This window comes from Notothenia coriiceps, unplaced genomic scaffold, assembly GCF_000735185.1.
Source record: "Notothenia coriiceps isolate Sejong01 unplaced genomic scaffold, NC01 NC01_scaffold00037246, whole genome shotgun sequence".
Lineage (NCBI taxonomy): Eukaryota > Metazoa > Chordata > Actinopteri > Perciformes > Nototheniidae > Notothenia > Notothenia coriiceps.
Genome location: NW_011369947.1, coordinates 23,018,152 through 23,032,366, shown reverse-complemented (window position 1 = coordinate 23,032,366; position 14,215 = coordinate 23,018,152). Strand labels below are relative to the sequence as shown.

Genomic DNA, 14,215 nt, shown 5'->3' with positions numbered 1-14,215 from the left:
TGGCTGAATCTTATTGGATAACTGTATCACTTAGTGTAACTTCCAAACTTTATTAAAGTTGAAACTCTACACTACAGTATCTAAGAAATAAACTTCAAAATTGATGAAATGAAACCCTGAGATCGAGACCAACTTTATAGACGTATGTACATTTTGAAAGTTGTCTTTGACCGCTTAAAAATGGAAGAGACCTCCTGTTAAGCTTTGTCTGCTTCCAATTCTTCCTACCCTAAGATTCTCTCACTTTTTCTCCTGATCCATTTATATAAAAACCTGTATGAAAATGAGCTGATCAGATTTTGTCCACTTCATGATGTCATAACGATTTTCGAGTGGCTCCGTATTTTCATCTAAACTAACAGACAGAGAATCAGCACTTTTGAAACAGGGCTGAAACAGAGGGGATTATGGGTAATGCTGCAATGATCTGTTTGGTGTTTGGAGCTAAACACTTCAGAGACATGTTTTGTATATATCTGAGACCTATAATATATTGATGAAAAACAGAATAATAGGGGACCTTTAAAGGAATACATTCAGTGTTGGTTTGGCCGTTATCGTGGGATAAAAGGACAACATGTAAAATATACTATGATTAAGCAGGACCTCCTTTCACCTTGTGGTGGTGGTGGTGTGGGCTGTACGCTGCTCCTCCTGTTCCTCCTCCAGACGTCCAGTCCAGGCCGGGCAGGGAGTCGGAGCTGAGCTGCAGGTCTCTCAGGTGGAGGAAGGGAGGCGTGGAGTCTCCTCTCCCAGGGCTGGGCCCGAGGCCGGGGCTGGGTCGGGGACTTGGCCTGGGGACAGAAAAGGTACAAGGTGAGTTCCTTTTTTTCTTTCCTGCTTTTTTACACATTTTCTCCCAGTACAGGTTAGCTCTGAGTGTTAGCAATGCTAATGTAAAGACAATATTACGTCCAAAACACGACGGGCATTGTTTCTGATAGCAACGTTTCTGATTGGGCCATGGGTCCACATTTCCGATATTACGTCATATTGGACGTAACTCTGGATCAGCTCCGTTTTACCCCCGTTTTTAGAGATTTGGGAACGGAGGAAAAGAGAGAGGGTTTTATTTTCTGACACTTTGTGAGTTCCCTGACACACCGGGGACACATATTTATGTATTAAAGTGCATTTTGCATGATAAGAGAACTTTAAGTAAAAGTAGAAGGCCACAGGGACTATATATCACATAATTAGGGAATTCAAAGTGCATTAAACAGCCAACAGAATACGAATTTAAAAAAAGAAAAGAAAACAGGTATAAAATACAATAATTAAATGTAAATATATTTTGTTGATTTCCTACCGGGGGCTGGGTCGAGGACTCGGCCTGGGGATAGAAAGGAGGGGGTATTCTTTGTTTTACTTAAGTTAAAGTAGAAGGCCACAGGATACACTGAAAAACTAAACTAATATTTATAATACTAAAAATCACATAGCGTGGTTAGTCGAAAGCAATAATGTGATGATGGTTGTTTTTAGAAAATTTGGAAAACTCTCTTGTATTTTAATCATCCTTCAGTTGGGGGGAGGGGGNGCTTCAACTCCGGGGACTTCCGGCCGGGGACTTCGGGTGGCAGTATACGCCACTTCTTCTTCTTCTGCTTTGGGTTTACTGGCAGACCGCAAACTTCACGGCGTATACTGCCACCCGAAGTCCCCGGCCGGAAGTCCCCGGAGTTGAAGCCTTCCGAGTAAATCGCCAGAACGCAGACACCTCCTCATCTCCACCGCTCCCATGTTTTCTTTTGTGTTGCCATAAGTTAGTCTCTCTGCGTTTTTGCGCTGGGCTAATGTTAATGCTAATAATGCAATGCGAGGATAATAAAATGGGGGCTTCGCAAAACTTTTTCGGAGTTTTACGGGGCGTGGTTTGCATTCCGCCCAGCCAATCAGACATAGGAACCTTTTTATCCCACGAAAGTACCTGCTCTCTAGCAGGGACAGAAAAGGGGGTAAAAAGGTTCTGATGAACTAATTTTAGTTCCGGCTCTTTTTGGTGTGAACGCGACATTTCGGAACTATATCGGAACTAAAGTGGGAAAAGTACTGCGGTGTGAACACGCCTAATGATACACAAAGGAGATCATACTCATTACTGATTTTTCAAATAATTTAATTGGTATTACATTTGAGTAGTTGTAAATGTGACATTTCAACTTGTGTAATAAATAAGAGAATGATGACTGAGTGATGTACAAAATGTTTGACATGATGATGGAGTGGACACCATTGATATCTCCCGGTTTGATCTCCTCAATCCCGTGACATGCCTTTGAAATAAAAGTAAAAAAACATTTAAAATATGAACATGTATTTACGAGTCTGAAAATGAAATTCTACTCATAAATCCTCCCATGATGGCTCTCTAGATGTTGGTCGTGGTCCCCTTGTTCCCAAAAGAACAAAGTCAGCTACATCAAAACGGTGTTAGACATCACTCAGAACAATAACATGGCTGACAGATCTGACACACGCTCCCATTGGCTATCAAACATCCAAACACAGAGTTTGACAGATGTCAGGACAGATGCTGTGTCAGTAAAATAACAGGACAAGCAGGACCGTATAACATCTACACGACTGTCTACCCTCAAAGTTGTTCTGGGATACATTTTGACAGAATTGACTGATATGAAAGCAGTGCCTGAAACTTCTCAGTACGCCAAGGAACGAACAGTGTCCAATGGATTTTCAAGTCTGGATGACATTAACAAAACAGCAAGGGAGTTTTTACTGCCGGTGCCATATCAAATATTGAAATGTTCCAGGAAAAATGCACATACAAGAGCATGCAGGGGAGGCAGAGCAGGGTCCGGATTACTGGCGAAACCGATTTAGCAGAACAAACAGGCAAAATTCCAAACTGTTGTAGCAAGAAGGAAAACTTATTTCGAACATTTGTCAAAAGATTCTTCGAAGATGTGTTAGGATGAGGGCAAAGGGTCGACATGAAAGTGACTGTAAACAACATCTCATGTTTTCTCTTCACTAGACGAGGCATATGCTGACTCTCATAAATCCTTCAAGATATTTCATCCTCTACTACATCAGCCTGAGTGATGCAAGCAGCTTCTTTCCTTTCACTCTGTTACAGGAGGAGGAATGTGTGGATGAGATCTGTCTGGTCTCATTGATTAATGGGATGCCAATGTGTGTTGCGCACATCTTGCTAACTGTTAGTCTTATAGTTCATGCTCACAGGATCTTTACTATGTTGTAAGGATTTATCAAAAAACAGAACGTATAGTACTTTCCGCATAGAAACTAATGGCGTTCATTAGTGCCATGGACCAAGAATTTGTGTGTGGGATGCAGTTAATTCACTGCTGACACACATTACCTCCCCCCCAATTAATGATACATTGCTAAAAGGAAATCTGTGTTGACAGTTGTAAGCTATTTGGCATTAGCTTTTAGCTATTAACAGTTAACAACCGATGGAGTGAAGTTACATAGAGTTGCACTATGGTGCGCTCAGGCATAAATGTATTCTATCAACAAATACACGTGCCAAAAGTTTTATAATCATGTTATCGTTACGTGATAATGAACTGTTTGAATTGAGTATTTTTCTTTTTTTTGCTGTGGTATTTTATTGAGATGGTATCGAGAATCATGGATTTTTGCTAATATTGGTATTGTGGTTCACCCCTTTTATCCAAGCTATTGGAGTAAAACACTATCCATTTAATTTAGTCATTTTAAATAAAATGTGTTTGACAGATCTACCTTTTGTTTACTGCTGCTCACATCATGCAAACTTAAAAGATATACATGTGTTACGTTATCCAGGATCAAACCCGTACCTTTGTACAGGACAAGACAGTGTGACAAGTTTGTAGTTCCTCTGAATGTTGACTTCCATGTTCTATATTACAAATCCCTCGGTGCAACAAATCAGGAAGACAAAGGGGGCCTGCCTTCCTGTTTGTGCGCTGCTGGGAAGTAGAGGGGAAGTCATGCCTAAGAAATGAGGGAACATTAGAAACACTCGCAGTCAACGTGAACGCACAAACCTGGAAATCATACACGACAAGAATCGTATTCAGACAAAGTGTTCAAAGAAACGTAGTTGTTTGATTTTCCGGTTTGTAATCAGGGCTTTTGTTTTCCAAAATCTTGCGAATGTGATACATTTCTCGCATTTCCACTCCAGGATTAATTGATATTGTGATAGAAACAGAAACATGCTTTCCTCCCGATCCTCCCTATCTCTTCCTTCCCCTTTCACGGTTTGACTTTTTCTCCCTGTGTCTGTTTTCTTTCCCTCCCTTTCAGCTTCTATTCCTCTTTCTCTCCCTCGATTAGTCCCGAATCATGTTTCCAGCGGATGTACTTCTAGGGCCAACTAAGCCAATAAATATGGTCTACGTGATTGATCCCCCTGCCTGTCTTGTTTACACAGTGTGCGCTCGCCTGCTCCAAAAAGAGACGTTGACCTTTCACACGGGGGGGGCAGCTCAACCTCTTTATCCCGCATCATTGTGCAGCTGAAGAGTCAATCGCAACCCATCATGCCAGGTGGGGGGGGGAGAAACGTTTTGCTGACGATAGCCGAGAGAAAAACACTCAGGTCTGTGTGAGTGGGGATGACGAGGGAACAAGGGATGTTTTCCTGTGATGTTCACGTCCATATAGTTTCATCGCCCCTGCCGGAGGGCTTATTTATGGAAGGGGGCCGTGTTTGAGGAGACAGAGGCGGCGTTGTGCAGCCACCGTCTCATGAATCAACTGCTCTGGTGATCTTGTGACCCGCTGCTCCCCCCCGTCAATTCAGGAGTTCAAAGGTTGTCTCTGAAGCTTGTCTCTTAAACATCATGGAGGAAAGGTGTACATTGGCCCTCTATTGGTTGTACACTGGACTCGTATGTGTGAGATCCTGATTTTTTTGCAAGGTTTGTTAATCTGATACTGTGAATGGTAAAAGCATCAGCTCTCTCATCCCATTGCTTACAGGTGATTAAACAATGTATAGCGTTGGGTTGTGATTTTACATCTTCTGGTTCCATCTAGTAAATGTGAAGATTTGCTATGTTACATTTTAATCGTAAGATAATTACGATTTTATCAGAATCAGAAACAGGTTTATTACCAGGTAGGCTTACACATACGAGGAATTTGACTTGGTGTCGTGGTGCATACATAAAAGTAAAAAAACACAGGTAGAGAACTAGAAAAATATTAGAAATAATACAAAATATAGTAAAATATAACAATCTTTACATTGCAATGGAATGGTAGTCATTTTATCAAAAATGCAATAGACTAGTTACATTTACGAATAGTGTAAGCGCATTATTGGGTTCAGGCAAAATATGTGAAAAATCATTCTGTATCAAATATTGTGGTGCTGCAAAGATGTCCAATCATACAAACTGTATTCTACAGATGTATGTATCAATGCTTTCTTTGTACAAAGTAACAGCATGATCATTTTAATATATTCTATAATGAAAACAAAAATGATCATCCCCCTGTATCACGGATCATTTGGCAATTGCATCAGTCAAGTTATCAGATGTTTTTGCCACAATTATAAGCTTGTTGTTGGAACTAGTAAATGCAAACTCAACTGTCCCATTGACGCACAAATATGGTTTAGTTTTCAAACGAGGGCACCCAGCAATTGTGTGGCAGTTTAGAATCTGATGGCTAACTGCATCTGCTGCTAACACCGCCGCACAGCCAACATAGAATAGATCATCTCTTACATCATGTGATGCCTCCTTCACTATTCTGTCAACCCTCCGCAGATGTCAGCCACTTGACCTCTGGCAGCCTACCCCGTTCACCCACTTACTAATCTCACCCTCCATAATGCAGTCTTTGCATCTGACTTATTATGAGCACAAGGACGACTTCCAATCGTGTTTGCTGCTTCGCCGTCAAGCAGCTGAGTCGGAAAGGAGTTGACCTCCTGCTCGTTGCCTTCCCATTAGCATACTTGTTCAACTATGTTTGTGCTTCTTATTCTACCATCCTCCATCATTCTTCTTTTTTTCTCCCAGCGTTATCCCTGAGGTATAGTGGAAATGGAAAGAGAGAGTGGAGCAAAAGAGAAAGACAGAGAGCTGATATATTCTACAGGGGATTGTGGGAACCCACTGATAAAGGCTTGCATCTTAATCCATCCTAAGGCCTGTCTTACGGTGTACTAGGAGCTTTTATGTGATCATTAAGAGTGTGGGCTCGCGCGCACTTCCACGCGCACCCTTTACGTTCGAGCATGTGTACGTGGGTTCACTTATTTGATATGTTAATGTTTTCTTTTTGTGCAATAGTCCTTTGAATCTTGCATTTCAAGGCTCTTTTAGATCTGTAAATATCTTCAGTGGAAACACCTCTTCACTTTGACAACAACGCTGCTACACAGCGAGTGCATAACGACTTGTTTGATGGCTCATAAGTGTATTAAAAGCACTAATTAATGCGCCGCAATTCTCGCTGTAATGCAGTGCACTTGGTAGTGATGTCTCTCTCGTTCTCTTCCTCTCTGGTTTATGCCCTCAGCTCCCTCGCTCCTCCTCGAAGCTTTAGTGGAATTTGGCTGATGTGCGCCGAGGGGAGGCGAGGAGGGAGGCGCTCATCTTGTTTCAGTGCTTTATGAGTCTGACGTGTACGTCTGTAATTGCGGTTATGGGTGATTAAACTCCCGATGCCCCTCAGGATCCACAGCCGGCTATCAGTCAGCGTCAGGACCGAGCGGCTGCTTTCAGAGCTCACATTGGTTCATCTCAGCATCATGTCACTCTGTAAGATATTCCATAGTGGAACGGAATCTTCAATTGTTGTATAATCAGTGAGGATATTTGATATTTCAATCAGTTAATCTTTAAAATGCTAGAAAATATGAAAATATAGCAGAATATAGAATGTCCCCAGAAACAGAGGTGTTGGGGTGTTATCCTTGTTTGTTGTCTTCTTTACATGAAAGAGGAAGAATGCATCTCCAGAATATATATATATATATATTTCTGTATAGGCATTTGACTAACCCAGCTGGTTAATTATGAGTGTATTTCTAATGTAATCTGCTGTGGTCTGATTTAAAGCAGGTCAATCATGACTTTTTAACGGATTAGGCTTTAAGTAAAAATGTATATATTTGATCAGCACTTCGAGTTGTATTGCATGTCAGGATCAATTTAAAAATAATTGCAGATAATAAGTTATATTTGTGGGCCTCTGGCAAATTCCTATCCTTCAATACATGAACTTCTATTAAAATATGTTATTTCAATAGATAATACCTAAACAGATTCAGTTGTGAAAATGTTGAAACTGCTATTAAACAGTTTTTATTTTGGTAATTTATTGATTATTTAAGTCATTTATAATGAGAAGCCTCTACACATTTACTGGTGTCCAGCTTCTGACTTCATCTGGTTGGATACAAACTTTATTATTTATTTATTATTATTATTTGTATCAACTTGGCCTCTTGGAGTCAAAACATAAGATTAACAAAACGTTAAGCTGGTTATTGGAAGCCATTCAACACATTGTTTTTTAATCAGCACTGTTGCTTAGCATGCTCTATCGCTATATGTTCCTTATATGTTGTCACAGGGAGCAAACAAGTGTCAAACCATGTTTATTATTTACGTCTAAAAATGTATGTTGTGCGTGGGTGGATGGAAGAGTGTATGGTAATAAAGAATCGGTTGATCATTTCATGGTATCTGTATGTTTATGCATTCATGCCTGTGCGCAATGTGCTTTTGTGCATGGCAAAATATCTGCATGGTTTATTCTATTTATGACTTCAGAGGGGGGGGGGAAGCAAAGGGAGGCCTTGAGGGCCCGCTGCTTCCTGGTCTAATTGGCATGTTAATCACATCTCTGTGGTAGGCATATCGGTGTGTGTGTTTGCCAAAGATTCACCGCTTATCTCCAGAGGCAACGTGTGGCTGCGGGGGTCTTGTCCTCCTCAACGTCCTGCTCTGACTCCCCCCATGGCGAGGCTTCCTCTCAGCTGTACAGAGAGATAGGCAGCCAGGAATCCCAGGCTCAGCCTATCAAACAGGGATGAGTCCAAATAAAACACTTCAGCATGTGTGTGGTAATGAGGAGCTGAGCATTGGAGTTATCTGCCAGTAGCCTCCTCCCATTAGTTTGCCGTCTAAGCTTCTCCATTGTTGATGTTTGGATGTTTTCTCTTGTTCCTACCCCCCTTCTCACAGTACCCATGAAGGCCATAAGGGAAAGAGGAGGAATCCCACACCCTCTCTACCTCCAGGACCCCTGTTAGTCACGGCCGAATGAGCTCATAGAGGAGGATGCAGGGTCACGAGGGCAGGAAAAATAAGTTATGTCAAAACAAAATAGGGATGTGAGGGAAAAAGGACTTGGAAATAACTCCTGTTGCACCACGTCTGACGCCCTTGCATTGACTTGGCGGAGGCCAAGTGTGGAGGGGTCAGGCCAGGTCATCCTCGCTACGTAATGTAAAGGCTCAGCAGAAAGGCGAGGGTGTGGGTTGGGGGGCAGAAGCTAAGGGTTGATTTATGTATGACAGCCCACGTGGACCATAAATGGCATCAATACACTGGGAACTCTTTCAAAATCCTTCAAGCCTTTTTAATGCGCTTTTGGAAACGCAAACTTTGGATTGGCCTTCAAGTTTTTGATCAAGTCTTATTGCTTTGTAAATTAGTATATTAAGTGCTCAGGTAAAGATAACTAAAAGTGCAATAGGAGTTACACTGTTTGCAATTCCATTTAATTTTTTACAGTAAGGCTTTGGTTTTTGAACTGTAGTGCAGCAAACCTTTTCTTTAATTTCTAGAAAATCCTAGATTAATGATAGTTTTCTTTTCACTTAAGATTGTAAATCTTCTTTGGAAGTCTTCTGGTCTTTTGGTCAACCATCCCAGATTTAAGGATGTATAAAAAAATGCTAAACATTTGCGTTGCCAACAAAACAAACAATAAATGGCTTCATGCAACCCTGTTTTCTCCAAGAGTTATGTGTGTTTCTTGAATGCATCCTTATACTTACCATTTGACTTGATTACAATTTTTGTCTATTTTTGGTATTTTGTTGGCTTCTCAACTGCTTTCTCTTTTCACTGGGTAGAGTTAGAAAACAAAATCCCCCTTAACTCGGTGGAAAAACCCGAGCTGAAGCTCCTTTTGAAAGTTCTGCTGGACAGCGTGTGTTTGTTGGAACGCTTCCAGTGAAAATGCAAGAGAGGGGAAGTCAGCAGACTGGCTGTCTTCTGTTCACTGTTGTTCAGATTGACTCTGTCAGGCCAGCCTTTGAGGCCCGTGATCCAGGTGGTCTGTTCTCTGCAGCGCCCTTCTCCCCCCCTTCACACGCCCCCTCCCTCAGCCTTGGCCATCCCGTGCCCACAAACATGCCCGGCATCGGCAGCTTCCTCCCCAGAACGGTGGTGTCTTTCCTCCACCAATCGCGAGCCTCTCCAACTATGGGCACATCTGCACAAGCCAATGAGCAACACCTGTTTCTCGCAAGCATGGCTGTCCATGCCAATCATAACACCCACTTTATTTGCCCTCTGTCGTGAAGCCAATCCCAACACGCAATTCCAGGGCATCCAAGCCACGAGAGGCACAGGCAGAGTGAAATATGGATTTTATCGCAGGGGAACGAAGCGTCCAGAAAATGACTTTCCCAGCACAAATGTCACAGCAAATGTGTGTTATGTCATTGCATCATTGGAAAAATAGTAACTTGTGGTAAAGCAACCTTTTGATAGGACTAAGGGATCATTGTTCAGTGGTGAGAGTCTGGAAAAATGACTCATTTTGTTGCATTTTTAAAAGTGTGAAAGCTTTGCCTGTGTTTGTATGTAAAACTTGCTTTATATTATATAGGACAAGTAGTCTTTCAATAGTGTTCTTCTGTTACAGTTGCATCCAAACATCTCTTTAAACAGTTGTCTTTACATTGGCAGCAAGCTAACAAAGGATAGTATCTGGAATCTCATTACTTTATCCAGTGTCTTTACCACTGGAATCCATTACATTCTCTGATGTGCTTCTGATGATGGGTTGGTTTCTTTGATTTAGCCTCCAGTACATTGAAAGCTCATTCATCAGATAATGACTTTAGCATACACTTGGAAAAAACAAAGTTGTAAAATAAGTTTGGAATCTGCATTATTTTATGTATAGGCAATGGAATAACCCAGCTTGTTGAGTAGAAGTGTGATTTATGTTGTATTCTGCTGTAGTGTGTTGGGTTTCAAGAAGGTCTATCCTTACTTGTATCCAACTAAGTTGAAAGTAAGAATCCTATGTATTTGCTCAGACCTAGAAGTCGGGTCGTGGGTCAAGATCGATTGAGAAATAATTGCAGTGAAGAAGTTGGCCAAGTTGCTTTGCTTCAAAACATAAACCTCTTTTGAAAAAACGTGTCTGCCACAGTGTAGCTATGTTTTTTTGGAGATCAGCAGTCCTCTGAAGCAGCCCTCCTCTCGAGGCTCTTCAGGAACACCCAGAGCATACAAAAGACCGGAGCAGCAGTCAGTGCGAGAGATAAATCGACTCCCAGGTGTTTGTGTTGTGTTCGCAATGTCTAAACACAAGCTAGCAGTGTTTGTCACATCCCCACCAGAACTGATGGGCTCCACAATGAAGGAGAAAATAAACATTGGTCAAGCGCAATAAGTAAAAGGGAAGGGAGGGCAGAATAGAATAAATGAGAGAAAGCAAGAGCCCATGAAGCCGATATAGGTATCTGCAGCGAGGAAAGAGAGTTGGCAGCACTCTTCCCAGGACATGAAAGACTCGGCACTCCGAACTGGGATTATCCTCCACCTCTGGGGAGTCCGTCTGAGGAGTAGAGAAGGCAGGAGGAAAGACGTGGAGAGAAATTGAAGGAAACAGGGACAGAGGAGAGTGAGGATAGGAAAAATGAAACATGAAGGCTGACGATGCTTCAGTTGACCACCTTTGTGCTTGGTTTTCACTTTTTCAAAACGTGCCTACAACCCCCTGAAGAATGGCTCGTGCTGCTAATTCACCAGAGAGTCACGTCACTGTTTGATCTGAATCCAGCCTGAAGATTATCTCACCACACTCAGACACATTCAGTTGTGATCATTCCCTCTGACAGAGAAGACTCGTTAAAAAAAAAACTGCGCTTCTACTTTTTAGTGTGAAATAATTGACTTTTTCTGGAAACAAATATTGATTTTCTTTTTTTTCGAGTGAAGTCATTTGTTTCTGACATTCACCTCTAGATCATTCTTGAAAAACGTTTTAATGCAAACAGTGAAGGTAATGACTTGTTCAGCCAAGTCATAAATACTAATGGTATGTTGATCATTAAGGACCTTTAGCAAACTTTCTGCCGCTGCCACCTCTTTGTCAATCAATCGTAATTTCGGTACTATACAAAGATTTCTTAAGACAATTAGTCATCATTATATGCTTTTTCATGCTGTATGACTTATTTCCCCAAAACGTGTCGATTAAAAAACTGATAAATAAGTCAACCTAGATATCTATCCAGTCACAGACAACCCTTATGTGTTCCTGTTTAAAATAACAGGACTGTGCAGACTCAATAAAAGACTAAAACTTGCTTTAGATGAAGATTTCCTTGCAGTGCTTTAGTAAAGAGCTCTTTTCAAACTTTCCAGCCAAATGAAATGTGCGTTTGAAACAGAGCATTCAGTGGATTAGGGTTACTCTGTTGACATAAGCTGTTTGAGTTGTCCATGTAACTTATTTAGTTGATAACGGGCCAAAAGGTAATTGATTTTGTATGTTCTGGACAGACTGTCTGTGTGCAATAGAGCAACATAAGGAGGTGGGTGGGGGGTTGTAGAGGTCGGGCCTCATCAGTCACTGCGACTATATTTTCATGATGTTGTTTATTTATCTTGGATACTGCGTCCCTTGGATCCCGCGGCTCCGCCCTGCAGGATTTTTTGTTATTTGTTTGCTGTGAGTCGATGTACCGATCCAAAGTACACTCCTCCAGTGACAATCACACATACACACACTCGCCAGGACATACACACCCTCTCCTATTGAGGCGCGTGTGTTCCCCCCCAGCTTGCGAGGCCTCTTCCTGCAGCACGTACACACATAGTTTCCCATCTCATCCCCTCCCGTCCGGCCCCCAGGGTCTCCAGCTCTCTCTGAGACTTTCTATTCCTCCCGCTTCTTGTTTGAATGTTTCTTATCCATCTATGACTCTCTCTATCTGTCCTTCTATGTGTCCATCTATCGATCTATCAATCTCATCCTCCCCTTTCCCTTTATCTCATGCGTGTTCCCCGGAGGGACACAGACAAAGGGGGAGGTAGTCCCAGCTCAGGGCTAGCAGCCAGATACCTCTCCATTTGGATTTTATTACAAACAGACCAGCACCTTACAACATCATAATAATAAGACAGGAGAACATGTATAAAAGGCTTGTAATGTAGCTTATAAATTCAAGTTTCTTCTAAAGAAAGTGTCAGATATTATTGTAATGTCCCAAAACCTTAGCTTCTTTTAGCCTCGGCCGTCGCTATTTGAAAAGGATCCGTTGTCCTAAATCACATGTAACTGTTTTAATGGGCCGTGATACTGCCTCTAAAAACCCAGCGCCCACCAGAGTTCGAGAGGGGTTGCACGCGAGGCGTTTCGTTCACCCACATCTGCCTCTAGCTCAATCCAGGTGTTGCAAAGGATCCAACATATACTAGACACAGCGCTCTTCTTTTAATGTGTTTCAGTGCTTCCTCGATAAAAATGGAAACCACCCGTCACCTGCTGCCTCCAAACAAGTCATCAAGTGGCAAATTCCTCATGCTCATGTCAACGGATGGAAGGGACAGTTTGTTTTCCATCCGTTAGTAATTGGTATAATTAGTCTCCATGTGCTGATGATGGCTTTATGACTGCTGAGTCATAGCCAGACGCCTAAAAAGCGAGCGGACGCACATTGTCAATTAATTTATCTTTCACTCCTACACATTGGCGGCTGTTTTTCCTCTTTGTCATTTACAAGGAAGTGTAAATGTTTAATTATGAATAAAACCTAAATGAACCTTTTGGTTTAAGATGCAAGACTTTAAAAGACTGGGTTTAATTGCACGCCCCACCAAAAGACTTCCCACGTTCTTCCGTAATAAAAAAAAAAAGGAGAAAAAGGAAAGGAGCAAGCAGTAGCATCGTTCTCCAGGCTGACCTTTTCCTATGCTACTATATGAGGTCGCTACATTAAAACCAAGCCCTTGACAATATGAACTTTAATTCCTTAACTACAATAGCCCACTGATAATGATGTCCTAATTAAAAGTATAATGAGTTAAAGATTGTGAGCACTTTTTTTGTTTTTGAATTTGACTTTCACTATCTTTCAAAAAATCTATCTTCTCATTACCGAAAGGTATCTTTGCACTTGGTTATGCATCAACATGGCTACTCAAATGTTGTAAAAATTCAGATAAGATAACTGTTATCCGATTCCTCTTATAGCTGCTGCTGTTGTTACACTTAATCTTGTGTTTTGGAGTCAGGTTATCATCTCTCTGTGTTTGTGTGTATATGTATACGCTCTGGCCATGTGCCTTCAAGTGTGTTTTGGCAGTGAGCGAGTCAGATAAGGGCCTGTGTTGTGATTTTCATCTCTGGGTGCAAAAAAAGAGGAAGTTCGATGAATCATGGCTTCCTGACTGCCTTGCATTGCCCCGGTTACTGGGATTCACACAACCGCCTCAGATATGACTGTTAAGAGGCTTAACAGCACAAATATCAGATTTGTTTAAGCGTATTCTATAATAGAGAAAAAAGCCAATGTATTTACTAAATGGAAGGGGTTCCACAAGGATAACATTTAGGGTCTCAAAGTTTTCGGACGTCAAAAATCTATCTTTACTTCATTTGGTTAAGGGCTTTCAAAAATACTGTTTTTGCTCTTAACATGTCTTCACTTGGTGTCCCCTGGATACTTGATAAGCTGCCAGTCCCCAGAGCAGTGGTTGCAAATGTAATCTTCCTCCATTAAACCAAGCTCCGCGGGCAGCAGTGGTAATTATCGCTCCACGTCATTTTTTTATCAACTGCCATTGTCCGTCGCTGCTCCTGGTGTAAGCTGCATTCACCATGCTGTCTTTGTAATGCATCTCCTTCTCAGTATGATTTTTCTTTCTTTGTGTCAGTCTCTGTACTTGTTGCCCTGGTGAATTCAGAGGTAGCAATAGGAAAGGTGCAATTTGTTAAATAAAATAGACTTGGCGTATAC

The 14,215-nt window shown here is 41.7% G+C and overlaps 1 protein-coding gene across 1 annotated transcript in view; it reads right to left on the bottom strand.

The window, feature by feature from the left end:
- otofa (otoferlin a) overlaps positions 1 to 14,215 on the bottom strand; it is a 934,066-nt gene that overhangs the window by 893,746 nt on the left and 26,105 nt on the right. The window lies entirely within an intron of this gene.